This window comes from Colossoma macropomum, unplaced genomic scaffold, assembly GCF_904425465.1.
Source record: "Colossoma macropomum unplaced genomic scaffold, Colossoma_macropomum, whole genome shotgun sequence".
NCBI classification, from domain to species: domain Eukaryota; kingdom Metazoa; phylum Chordata; class Actinopteri; order Characiformes; family Serrasalmidae; genus Colossoma; species Colossoma macropomum.
The window spans coordinates 472,501-487,399 of record NW_023494798.1 but is presented as its reverse complement, the minus strand read 5'-3'; positions in this window follow the sequence as shown (position 1 = coordinate 487,399).

Here is a 14,899-nt window from a genome sequence, read left to right as displayed (position 1 = left end):
GGTGTGAAATGGTTCAGATGTCTTTACAGTGGTGGTGATAGGAACCAGGGGTCGCCATGACTACAACACAAATATAGACATTTTATTTACTATCCAGAACCACCAGTGAACCTACACGCATTTTATATGTAAGGCATACATTTTGCCTGCGTATACCTCTCTACAATGAATAGATTTTCAAAACAATGTTTAGGTGTCAGATAATGTATTTCTACCTATTTTTTGTAATAACCTTCTGTGAGGGAGCTTTTAGAGGTGGATGTCTGGTTCCTGTCACCACCACTGTGAACAGTTCTCACTCTAGAATGGAGCATTTCACACCAAACCACTCTGAAAGACTTTGTTTACATTTTGAAGGTGTACTTAAGCTTAAATTAAATACAGCAACTATGGATTTCACCCAATTAGCTGGAAAAATATCTTCTTGAGAACAGCTACGGCTTTAAAGTGATAGATTGGCTAAAAAATCAAATTTCTACACTTTGTTCCTTTTCCCAAATGTAGTCAACCAGCTGAAAAAAGTATGAAGTCCAAAGTTTGCTCCAAAAGGGTCAATAAAAGGTCAATAAAAATGGTTCAAAGTACAGACACTTCTTTTAAAACAGGCTTTCATAGCAGTATCCATCATAGTATCATGCAGTGTTAGAAAGCACAAAGCAAATCTGGTAGAGATGACTTAACAACTCCGCTTAAGTTTGACTTAAGTATGTGATAATTAACCTATAAATGGACAGGGCCCTCCGGTGGGCCCAATAGTCCAACCAGCTTGCAAAGAAGTCCATGTAGTTACTGAATAATAAGCCTTAGTGACAGGCTGGGGATTTTTCACATGCTATCCCTTTAAGCAGCTTTAAACACATGATTGTTTGAGTCAGTGCTTAAACCACCTCACCAGCCAGTTCTAAAGCATTTCTCTTGAAGGGTCAGTGTAAAATCAAGACATCTATATCATGACCTGTTACAGAGCATGCAACCTTCGTGCACTGCATTCCATCAGCTTTCAAACAGGGATTCAGTCTCGTCCTCTCTGTAGATTCCCTCCACTGCGCTCATCGTATGCTGTCAGTGGGTCGACACATCCACACCCCGCTGTGAAGGTAATAGCGTGTTAGAGAAGAAAGACTGGAGGAAGATACTGACTCAGGACTCAGCAGCTTCAGACTCTGACTCTGTGTGGATCTCTTTCACTCTGTTTACACTGAGAACAAAGCTAATTATTTTCCTCTGATCAGTTTTTCATTTGTGTGTTTGTAAATGCTATTAAAGCAAGTTTGCATTGTGTGATCTTAATTACCAAACAGTGATCCCTGAGTGTGTATCAGCAACACAACAGTGATTTCTGTACTACAATGAATAGCACAGCAATGAACACGTATCACTGTTCACTAATAGTACTACAGTGTTTAACATGTATTACCAGTAAATATCACAGCGATTAGCCTGTATCACTACATGACTAAGAAGCAACACAATTAGCATGTTTTACTTATTATTAATATGTATATATTAATATTTACAAGTAAATATCACATGATTAGCTTGTATTACCAATAAATCACTAAAAAATTAGCATGACTTACTAATAAATTCCACAACCGTTTTTAATAAATACCACAATGAATGTGTTTAAATACACCACAGCAGAAAATGTAATAAATACCACAGTGATTAGTGTGTATAGTTAATAAATATCACAATGATTGGCATGTAGTACTAATAACTACTACACGAGTTTGTAACACTAATAAATAACACTGTAATTAGCTTGTATTACTAATAAACACCATGCATGCGTTACTAATAAATATCACAATGATTATGTATAACTAATAAATTCCACAACCGTTAGCATGTATTATTAAAAGGTACCACAGGTTTTAATGAGCATGTATTACTAAACAATACTACAATGTTTAACATATATTACTAATAAATACCACAATGAATAGCTTTCTAATGCACATCACAATGATTAGCATGTATCACTAAGAGATACTACAACTAGCATGTTTTACTAATGAATATCACAAAGAATAGTATGTGTTACTAATAAATACCTCAGCAATTAGCAAAATCTATTGTCCTACTAAAGCATGTAGGGTTTCTTTCATACAGACCATTCTATATAGTGAATATATATCCTATATAAGCAGAAGTTATGTAAGAGCTGAGGAGAGCAGCAGGACAACCATTCGACACAGACAATGTCACAGCATCTCGAATAGCAGCCAGCGTGCACTCACACGTATGAATGTATGAAGGCACACATATAAACACACAGTTGCACGGGTGCACACAGGCACGCAGCCACTCATGCATCACATGCATACATGCACATAATTGCACAGCACAGCATGCATGACCACACCAACACACACACGGCCAAGTGACACGGTTTTACATGAAGCTGAGGGGTGAAGGTGATGGTGCTGGAGAAATGCTTCACTGCCTTTGCCATTAAAAGTGATTTCACTGCTCTGTTCTACCTTTAGGCCAGGGTTTTCCTCTTGGTCACCTAAAGCTTATACTCTGTGTCCTGTATTTTTCTTGAAATATGGATATAAACTGTGTTGAATGTGGTGTGTTGTGGCCAAACACAGGCACTACTAATCAGAGAATTCCAGATAAGCCTGCATGTTAACGTATATGGTGAATAAACTTCAGTCTAATTCAGTGTGCCAATGCAGCAGGCAGAAATAATCCTTTCAAAAAAAGACACCATGTTGAGGCGTATGGTGCACAACTGGACATCAGGCAAAACAGCCTTGGACAAAAGCTAAGCTAAGGCCTATTAGGCTAAGTGGCTACAAGCCCCCCATTTTTTTCTGTCACTATAGAAATGAAGGAACCATATAGAGCATATCATAAACAGTCTCATGTGTAGTTCCCTGTTGCACAGAGGCTCACAGTGAGACACTGATCAGCAATAATAATGAAACCAACTCCTTGTTTCTGCACTCACTGTCCATTTTATCAGCTCCACTGACCACATAGGAGCACTTTGTAGTTCTACAGTTACAGACTGTAGTCCATCTGTTTCTCTGCATACTCTGATACCCTGTTCTTCAATGGTCAGGACCCCCACACTGACATGGTGGTGGTGTGTTAGTGTGTGTTGTGCTGGTGTGAGTGGATCAGACCCAGCAATGCTGCTGGAGTCCACTCACTGTCCACTCTATTAGACACTCCTACCTTGTCGTCCACCTTGTAGATGCAAAGTCAGAGACGATAGCTCATCTGCTGCTGCATAGTTTGTGTTGGTCATCCTCTAGTCCTTCATCAGTGGTCAAAGGACGCTGTCGGCTGGATTGTTTTGGTTGGTGGATCAGTGAATACGAATGAATACAGTGAATAAGAGGATCCTGTAAGCAACTCAGGCCCTGATTCTACAGTTAGAGTTATTAAACAAGCCTGCAGCCCAAACCTTCCATCACACTAAAGTAGCAGTTTTAATACTCACACACTCTGAATACAAGAACAAACAGTCAATTATACAAACAGCCACATGTGTAAGACCCTCTGTCTCCACTGGTTTAGTTCACAGCAGGGTGGAACAGTTAAAGACGGAACAGTGTCTGTGTTTACATGCAAAGAATTTGCTAACCCAACTGAATACATTCCGATTATAGATGAAGACTGAGGTGTTTATCTGCTCACTCTACTCAACAATCTGATGAAAATCCGTTTACATGCTGACTACAATTAATCTGTTCCTAAATGACGAGCATGTGTAGAGAACCACTTGTGTAGACGTTACCATGACAATGAGCATCACGTGAGTCCAGTTAGAGTGAGATGAGCAGCAGTGAGCAGTGTTTGTGTTTTTAATTGCTTTAAAATGATGTCAGACTCAGGAAAACGTCCTTCACATGTCCTTATTAAAGAAGGCCGAGGGGAAGACGTCGTGTTCTGAGACACATAAGCTGGACGTCCGTCCCACCGCCGTCTTTTAAAGATCAGAGCATAAACTTCGTCTCCTCTGCAGACCAGTTTCTGCTCCGCCATGTTGAACGGTATAAACTTTCACTATGACGCGACGAACATGATCAGAACGGACTTAAACTTTCCGATAGGGAATGTAATCAGATACAGGCGTTTACACGGATATTATTCTTCTATTTAACGGATTATTTACAGGATTACTCACCTCGATCAGTCGGATAGAAACTGTATTCTGAATGGCCTCAATCGGACTAGACTATTCAAATTGAGGTGTTTACATGGACGTGTTCTATTCCGATTGAGCTATTAGTCAGATTATTAATGAATTATCAGGCTGCGTGTGAATGTGGCTAATGTGGCTAATGTTTTGACCATTTCTGAATTACGTCCAATTAGATATCAATGATTTTATCATTCCTCACTGTGAAATGAGTGTGCATTAATGTGTTTGAGAGAGAAAGAGAGAAAGATAGGAAAAAAAGAAAGGAGAGATGAAGTTACAGAGGACAGACCCTGTTTACACCAATTTTGGTGATCAGATCATGTTCAGATTTGACTTGACTGTATGAAGATCCAGGTGTAAACGCACAGTGATCGGATTATGATCAGATCACTGACCCACATTCAGGGGAGGTCAGAGACGGATCTTGGAACCGTCCAAGCTGTCCATTCGTATTCTAATCGCTACAGTGGCCTTGACTCCCTCAGCAATCCTGCAGCCCTTAATATGAAAACCTGTACTGGTCAGGTAGATGTTTTCTTCTCCTCCTGAGTGTCTGGGAGTAGTATGTCATCATCTTGACTTATTTTCCTGAAATAAAGACTCCAAATATCGGTCTAATATCTTGAAATAATGACTAGTTTTCTCAAAATATTGACTTAATATCTCAAAATGATGACTAATATTTTCAATATATTAACTTAGTATCTCAAAATGATGAGTAGTATTCTCAAAATATTGACTTGTTATCTCAAAATAATGACTAATATTCTCAAATATTTACTTAGTATCTCAAAATAATGAGATATATTCTCAAAATATTACTTAGTATCTCAAAATGATGAGTAGTATTCTCAAAATATTGACTTGTTATCTCAAAATAATGACTAATATTCTCAAATATTTACTTAGTATCTCAAAATAATGAGTAATATTCTCAAAATATTGACTTAGTATCTCAAAATAATGAGTAATATTCTCAAAATATTACTTAGTATCTCAAAATAATAGTCAATATTCTCAAAATATTGACTTAGTATCTCAAAATAATGACTAATTTTCTCAAAATATTTACTTAGGATCTCAAAATGATGACTAATTTTTTCTGCATATTGTCTTAGGATCTCAAAATGATGAGTCATAATCTTAAAATCCCAGAATACTGAGTAATATTCTCAAAATATTGACTTAATATCTCAAAATGACTAATTTTCTCAAAATATCGACTTAATATCTTAAAACAATGATGAATGTTCCTAAAATATTGACTTAGTATTTCAAAATGATGACTAATTGTCTCATGATATTGACCTAATATCTCAAAATAACTACTCATTTGCTGTGGATTTGGAGGCGCTATATCAAATGAGTTATTAAATATCAAGAAAGTGAATACATTGAGAAAATAAGTCATTATTTTATGATATCACTATTTTGATATACTCCTGCCAGAAGCAGAGAAGGAGAGAATAAAAATATAGGCTTTTTTTTTTACCTCTGTCTGGCTGGAATGTGTTTCATACCTCACTGAGCTTTCCAGGGGCTAATTTAATTTGCTGGAGACAAATGACCAGTCCTACAAACTACTGAACAACAACTATAATAATACCATATTATTAATAAAGATTAATACCACACCTTATACAGCACTACAGTGTGTGCCTGTGAAACCCCTCACCTACACTGGCATAGAAAACACAGCAGCGTAATGATGAATAAGCAGGACAGCAGCAGTGCCTGCTGCACATCCTGATAGCTGTCTCACAGCCGGCTGCTAATTAGCGAATAGCGGTGTGTGGCGCTAACGCTAGCCTGAGCGCTGATGCTGCTGGGCTGTTAGCAGAAAGGAAATGCTCGAGGGCCTGATTCAGAGCTGCACGGGGACCATCACTTCACGATTACAGTGATAAGGGGACCATTACACACAGGTGTGTGTGTCTGTGTGTGTTATATATGACTAGATTAGCCGTATCCAATTCCCTCCCTCATAACTCTCTCCTCTATCTCTACGCTGCACTGCTGATCCAGCAGACTGAAGAGCAGCACCAGCGTCTTCCACTGAAAAGAAAAGGCTTTGTGTTGGGGTCAAGATGCGAAACACAGGGGGTGCTGGGGGGATCCGGGACCCCCTAATTAACATCTTGGAGCCTCTGAATGTCTCAAAATCAAAATTCTTGGGGGTCCCTGACAATTATGATGTTATGTTGTTATGCAAATTCAGGTAAAAGTCATTGTTTAGCCTCCTCCACTCAGGAAATGGTAAGCTTCTGTCTTTGGTATTCTTAATTAACTAGAGCTGCACTGCTCTGCCTCAGGGTGGCGCTGTAGCTGACTGGTTCACCCAGCTGGTTCTTCATAGCCTAGAAACTGTAACTATGGCCAGAATATCTCTGACAACTTTACAATGTGCTGCAGCAGATCTGTAAATCTGAAAACTCGCTGTTCCTCATTTCTCACCCTGAAGACAGAAGAGGAGATGAGGAAGATCTCAGTTACTGTGAGGAAGAGCGCAGAACCGCACTAGAACAGAGACTCTACAGAAGAACAGCTGATAAAACAAACATTTTGTTGCCACGGAAGCATCAGTGCCTCTATGGCGAGTTAGCAGCCCCGCCCCCCCCGACGTACCAGGGGTATTTGGCACACTGGTGATGGTTATGAAGTAGACATGCAGTGCTAGCGTAGTGATGAAATCAGTATATCTGAGATTTCTCATTTTAAGACTGCTGTGAGATCATTTAAGCAAAATTTTACAACCAGCTAAATGATCTCCCAGAGGAGTATGACCAGTTAAAATGGTCATGTATGACAAGTAAAAAATTGACAAAAAAGGTGAATATTTTTCTACAACAATAAGAAAGAGATATACAGTCATATGCAAAACTCTGGGCACCCCTGGTCAAATGGCACATTGTAAATGTAAATAAGTGTTAACACACTTCTGCACATTTTAATGAAAAATTACTATTTATTTGTGGAATTTAACATATTGGGGGAAAAATAACACATAAAATGGACTTTAAACTTGGTGCTTTGAGTTCTACTCAGGCAATATTTGTGTCTGGTTCTAAATTTCAGGCCCCATTTAAGCTTCACTGAAGCTTGACATTACCTTTGACACTGCTACAGCAGGACAGAAAGGCATGAATGCATCTGCTGAGATAGATTTCCTCCATGGAGATGCATGATGTGTTTCTCTTGACTACATTCAGAAGGTGTAAACAAACACATTGCCTTCAAATCAGTTTGAGCTGCATTGAGGTTTAGATTTACTGCAGTCATCATCAGCCCTCTTCCTGGAGATCTTCTTTCCTGCAGAGTTCACCATGCATCTAACATTTTGCCATCCCTCCCCCTCCTCCATCCAACACTAATACATCTAATCCAGCCAATCAGGGACTTCTGAAGAAGTTATTTAATTATTTTTAATTTCACTTTTATGTATATAGCGCCTTTCCCATGCTTCAGCACACTTTAAAATCAGAAAGTAACCACATACATAATCAACAACACATAACACAGGACACGCATGCACAACTGCATGGTTCCCACAGGTAGGGAGGTTACTGACCACAGTATAGAGTCACTTTTCTAGCCCAGAAAGAGTGCTTAGTTGCGGGGGAAAGTCTCACAACGCATCTATGGTGCATCACACAGGAGGCTGTCCCAGGAAGCCTCAAAGGCCTCAAAATGTCCTTAGCTACGATGGGGTAGCATTTTCCAGCAGCCGAACACCACCAGTCCAGGCAGCATCATAGCTGCAATGCAGCGTCACATAAGTGGCCGGCCTGGGCAGCAACATAGCTGCGATGTAGCATTGCTTAAGCAGCCAGCCCAAGAGGCCTCATTGCTGCAGCACAGTGCTGCTCATGCAGCCGAATACCACCAGTCCAGGCAGCCCCACAGCTGCAGTGCAGCGTCAACCAAGCAGCCAACCCAGGCTGCGACGTCACGCTGATCAGGTTCCCAGTTCAAAGAGCCTCATAGCCGCAATACAGCGTCACTCAAGCAGCCGGGCCAGGCTGCATCATAGCTGTGATGTAGCATCACCCAAACAGCCAGCACAGGAAGCTTCTGAGCCACAGCTGGAAAATCACCCTCGGCTGCTATCTTGGTGGATATGATGCAAACTCCTCAACCAGCAGGAAAACATCAAAACATACACACAAACAATACAAAACGAATCAAAAAACTGATGTAAAGCGGCCATATTGTGCCAGCATACGTACAGTGGAGCACACACACACACACACACACAAGTTAATACTGGAGCAGGTGTGACAGACTGTGGTCGGAACTAGAGTCTGCAGGAAGGTAGATCTCCAGGATCAGGTTAGGCGACCACTCGTATTTTACTTTTACCTACTGATTCACAGTCACACGCAGTTTAGCTTATATACAACTTAAGTACAAATGCAGTCACTAGTCTTCAGGCCCAATACAGGATACACTCTGTACTCTTACAGATACTCTGCTAACTGTGCTGGTCTCAGCTGTGCTTAAATTAACCAGATTAAGTGCTCTGCTTGTGCTTGAAACACAGTCTGGTATTGATTGTGAAGCCTTGGTTGGTAAGTTCATGGTAGTGTCACTCTGCTGGAACTGTTTGTGTGGTCTGACAAAACCCCAGCATTTAATTCTACACACAGCTTTATATGACGGCATAGCTGAGGCACTGACCTTCAGCCTGGTGTCTGAAGTAAAGTTTAATGAGATCAATATTAGAGATCATTACTTCACTAAATGGGAGCTCATACTGCTCTGTTTTACAGACAAGGAGAATAGATGGAGGGAGGGAGGAACTGGTGGAAAGAAGAGGAAATGAATGAAAGTTCTATAAATATGTCCACTTAATCAGAAACTCAGTGGTGCTCTGATCATTTTAGTTCCAAATGGATAGCGATCTCCATGATTTTCCAAAAGAGATGGGGCCTAATGTTGGGGAAAAAGGTTTCTGACCACTGCTACTCACTGTATTTTGTCTCCCAGTGTGCATATTCATGTTAGTAGTGGTTGGTCTAGTGTAGTAGGTAGCAGCTTCTATGCTATAGGCTGGTGTTCAAGCCCCTGCTCTGGGTATGCACCCTACACTATACCAATAAGAGTCCTAGCATTGCCTTCACCTACCTGTGTAATGAACTGTAAGTTGCTCTTGATAAGAGCGTTTGCCAAATGCTATAAATGTAATTTATCACTTAGCAAATTGTAAAATTATTGATGCTTTGGAAGAAGCAAACATCTTTGTTCATAGAAAATATAACCCACTAGAAACTCTTGTGTTCTGCTCACACATGTTTCACTTTCTGTTAAGCTGGGGTTACACTACCTGACTTTTACACCGATATTAGCCCTGATTCTCAGTCTGGCTGAGTCTGTGCTGGTCGGCTCTAGTCTGCAGATTTTTGGGTCAATCGGAGTCGACAGTTGGAGAGAGAATCGAGTCGTGTTTGAGGGGTGTAGACTCAGATTTTTGGCCTACTGATCATGTTTCAGACTGGTTGGAGTTGGAGTGCAAGCTGATCAACAAACCAGTCTGAATGGACTCCTGCAACAGCCAATGAAAACTGAAAGCGTGAAAAGAAGAAAATACAGCAATTAATCAAAGAAAAATGGTGAAAAGTCAATCACGTGTGGAGTGAAACTGAGAAAATGATGAGTTTAATGCACAGTTGAGTTTATGTACATTACAACTCTAAAAAATACCACAGTAATCAAATTTTTTAACCCATGAGCCTCACCTAAACATGTGTACCTGCTGCTTCTTTACTGTAAACCGCAGCAGCAGCGAGCCGCTCCACCTTTGTTTATTTGCGTCTCCTAGTAACTGCGATAGTTTGCAATAGTTTGCGTGCAAGTTCAGTGAGTTTCGTTCGGTTCAGCAGCAGCTTAAAAGTTGAGTATTATGCGATCCATAATCGTTTCGTGTGTGATCCCCAACATTTCAGTCACCCCAAAAAATCTTGTCAGATATTGTAATATGCCCAGTCTTTTTTAACCTGTTCGGACTTTAAGTCATGTAGTGTACCCAAGGCTTTAGTGTTTCAATGAAAAAAAAACATTTAACCCAGATTACTGACTTCATTAAAAATAAAACAGTGAGTGTTGATTTTGCTGTCCACGGTGCATGAGCTACTGTTAAACAATGTCCCTCTTCCCTCAGCATGTACAAGCTTCAGGATTCCACCCCTGAGATTGCTTAACAACTCTGAAAATTAGACACATGGGGTTTCATTGAGAAATGTATTCACAGTTGTTAGAGCGTGCTGGATGTGCTACACTTGCAACCACCCACACAGTGCAAGAACACACATGAATGTCATTACACACACACATACTCAGAGCTAAAGAAGAGAATTACATAACCTAACCTGAAAAAATCGCAGTCTTCACCTTCCATCTCTCCTACAGAGGTGTTCACCCCATCTCTCTCACCGTTAGCTCGTCTGTATGTGCACGGTTGTGTTCTCTCACTCTTATCCGGCCTGACATGCTTCCACAGTTGTTATATCACCAGAACGTGGTGCCGTATACTGAAAAGCGCCAAGTGTCGCTCTTAGTGCAGAGCTCTTCAACTCAGTCCCCTACGAGTCCCAGTCTATGATTTTGTACTGTTCTTTCTTTAGTCATCGGTTACCTGGTCCTGCTAGGAGCCCATGCTGGAGCCCCTATTTCATTTCTGTTCAGCTGCAAGTGCTTAACATTTATGGCTTTTAGCAGAAGCTCAAATCAAAAGCGACTTACAATTTATACAGGTAGGTGAAGGTAGTGTTAGGAGTCTTGCCCAAGGACTCTTATTGGTGTAGTGTAGGATGCTTGCCTAGGTGGGTGATTGTACCCCAATCAACAGTGTGAAGCTTGTAGTTTGTAGTCAGCAATAATTTTCTTAACAAAGTCTTAACGAAAGCAGAGTGATCCTTCATATCAGCTAGTTAACATTAGCCTACAAGAGCTATTTTAAGTCAAAGAGAGATCAAGTTTCCAGATCAGTTAGTTAATGTTAGCCCTACAACAGCTCTTCCTAATGAGAGAGAACATTGATCCTCCATATGAGCTAGATAGGGTTATATCTGTTGCTAATGTGAGAGAGCCAAATAACCCAGAAAGTAAGAGGACAGCAAAAGACAGCAAAGCTGGTGGTTCACTGGTGTTTTGTTCAGTGTTCAGGTGGCCTGCTGGTGGTTGAGCAAAGTATTAGACAAAATGCCATTTTCAGTGCTCGTTTTCGTCTCACAGTCCAATTTACTTACTTTTTCTTTAATTTCTTTCTTGAGTTATTTTTTGTAAATTAGTATAGTAAATAATTTTAACAACAATATCATAAATATTGCATGTTATACAGCTGTTAACAATCTAGCGCAGTGTTAGCAACATTGGCCCCACAACAGCTGTTCCTAATGAGAGAGATCCTAGAGATCATCTAAATCAGCTAGCTAACATTAACTCAACAGCTATTTCTAACGAGAGAGAGCAGAGTATTCACCTAGCTAAAGTTAGCCCGTCTTCAACCCGTCTTTCTCTAGAATTAAGACCCTTGAATTATCTTAGTTTGATATCATAAGTATAATTTTAATGTATTATGATCCTTTTCTTCATAACAACCATAAAAAACACTAATAGTATGCTAATGTCTCAATAGCTAGATAGCTAAATTTCCCGTTCCACTTTAAATAGTCCAGCAGTTCTGACATCTGAAGCGCCAGAATGTAACTGCTGCTCCATTTAAGGTGGAACAGTAAAAAATTCAAACAAGAAGCTGGCGAATAGCTGACTTCAGCTTCATATCACTGAAGAATTAAGGTCAAGAGACCCTTATTAGTCCCACTCAGGTGGGACTAAATGTCCCAATTAGTCCCACCTCCACAATCTAACCCGTCCATGCAGTGAAACACCACATACACACTAGTGAACACACACTAGGGGGCAGTGAGCACACTTGCCCGGAGCGGTGGGCAGCCGTATGAAGTGCCTCACCCAGGGAGAGGTTGGGGGTTGGGAGCCTTGCTCAAGGGCACTTCAGTCACGTACTGTTGGCTCAGGGGATCGAACAGGCAACCTTCTGGTCACAAGGCTGGTTCCCTAACCTCCAGCCCACAACTGCCCCCGGTTAGGGGTGGGCTATGATAAATTATTGCCCACCCCCTCTTTGAAGGCATATGATTCCCTGAAGTAACTGAACTTCACCCTCCTCTACTATCACTGCAGACTGGCAGGGTCGCCTACAGAGCAGCGCTAGTAGACGGATAATGAAGTAATACTCTTTTTATTTGAGGGTCCCACTTCATAGGGAAGATTTCAACCACTACACTTTGTAACTGGAAAACAAGGAGTAGGGGTAAAAATAAGAAATGGGATTGAGCCTTAATTGTTTCTATGGGCTTTTTCATCAGGGAACATACATCAGCTTAGACCAGCATGGAGTTCATGCTGGTCTGTGCTGTTTTTTTCAGCAGGGTAGAGCAATGTTTCTGAGACATAATGCTTTCTAGCACCTCCCTGCCCCAATCTCTGACCAGCCTCGCAAGCCCAAAATGAAATTCACTGAGCAAGTCCTGAATACGCTGCTCAAAATTTCAGCACCCACAACTAAAATGCCTTCATGCGTCGCTTCTGTAAGCTTCTGTAATGGATGCAATGAGTGCAGGATATGATGGTTGGTGATGCTTATGACATCTGAACAACCTAGACACGGCATCAGCTTCTGTATGCTGTTCATGCAAAGAGGCTTAGACGCAGATGACAGTCCAGTTGTGTGGAGTGTTGGTGGTATGTAACATACTCATAACATGACATTCACATGACTCAGGATGTCACACATCACAGCGTGCTCGTCGTATAGAGACGTGCGTAGAAGCTCATATTAACTCTGTACTAAAGTTTGAAAACTCAAATCTTGAAATTTGTGCTTGCAAACGCTGTTTTTACTTCTACTTGAATACTTCAAGTACTTTTGTGAGGAACTTTTCTACTTTTTTCTCAGTTCCGTCTTCCTTCCTAATCCCTTTTTTAGGTTTAATTCCATTCGGTTGGACTCACTGTAGAGTTTTAGTGTTTATTTTAGATCACAGAAGCACATGTTAAAAAGGTTCTTCAAGGGTTCAAAGAAAATAGTTCTATATACAACCCCATTTCCAAAAATGTTGTTATGCCGTGCAGAATGTAAATAAAAATAGAATGCAATGATATGCAAATCAGGAAAACCATATTTTTAAAGGAAAATACTACAAAGACAACACATCAAACGTTGAAACTGAGAAAGTTTATTGTTGTTTGAAAAATATATTTTGAATTTGATAAAAATTTGGACGGGGGCATGTTTACTACTGTGTTTCATCACCTCTTCATCAGCTCAACAGTTCGGGGGCTCATTTGTCATATTTTTCATTTAATAATGCGCCAAATGTTTTCAGTGGTGACAGATCTGGACTGTAGGAAGGTGAGTTTAGTGCTCGGACTCTTTTAATACCTAGCAATGCTGCTGTAATACATGCAGAATGTGGTTTTACATTGTCTTGCTGAAATAATCAAGGACTTCCCTGAAAAAGACGCCGTCTGGATGGCAGCATTTGTTGCTAAAATATGTATATATCATTCAGATGTGAACATCATCCATGTCATTTGCACTAATGCACCCCTATTCCATTATGAATAATGGCTTTTGAACTATATGCTGATAACAAGCTAAGTGACAGTGGTTTTCAGAAGTGTTCCTGAATCCATGCAGTGATTTCCACTACAGAATCATATCTGTTTTTAATGCAGTGCTGCCTGAGGGCCCAAACATCATGGCCAGCATATACTGGTTTTTGGCATTTGCATACAGAGGTTTCTCCAGATTCTCTGAGTCTTTTAATGATATTCTGTACCATAGATGATGAAAAGCAAACATTCTTTGCTATTTTACATTGAGAAACGTTATTCTTGAATTGTTGCACTATTTGCTCATGCAGTCTTTCACAGAGTGGTGAACCCTTCCTCATCTTTACCTCTGAAAGACTCTCTGTGATGCTCTTTTCTACCCAGTCATGTTACTGACCTGTTGCCAATCAACCACCAGGTATTTTTTTAGCGTTACACAACTTTACCAGCCTTTGTTGCCATCCCAACTTTTTTGGAATGTGTTGTTGGCATCAAATTCAAACTTGAAAAAAAAACAGTAAAATGTCTCAGTTTCAACATTTGATTTGTTGTCTTTGTACTATTTTCAATGAAATCTAGGGTTTAAATGATTTGCACATCATTGCATTTTGTTTTTATGTACATTTTGCACAGCGTCCCAACTTTTTTGGAAATTTGGTTGAACAATGAACACTCAAAGAACCCTTTGTATGATTAAAGGGTTCACACTGATGGAGAATGAGCTGTAGATGGTTCTATATTAAACCTTTTTGAAAATGGTTCTATAGAGCACCCTGTGTTACTTCTGTTGTAACAAGCTTGACATCGTAACAATAGAAGAACACTTATTGGTGCTATATAGAACCCTTTTCAAAAAGGATCCATAGACAGTACAGCCCATTCTCCTACATTCTAAAGAACCCTTTTGCGATACAAAGACCCCTTCAATCATGCCAAGGGTTGTTAGAGTGTTCATGGTTCTATTTAGAACCATTTTATTAAAAACCATTTGAAGGACCATCTCTTTACAGAGTGTGTAGCCATACAAGGTCCAGTTCCTATGCTAATAGATGGAGGATGGAGTAAGAAATTATACTGCAGTTCTAGAAGTTACTCAGTACT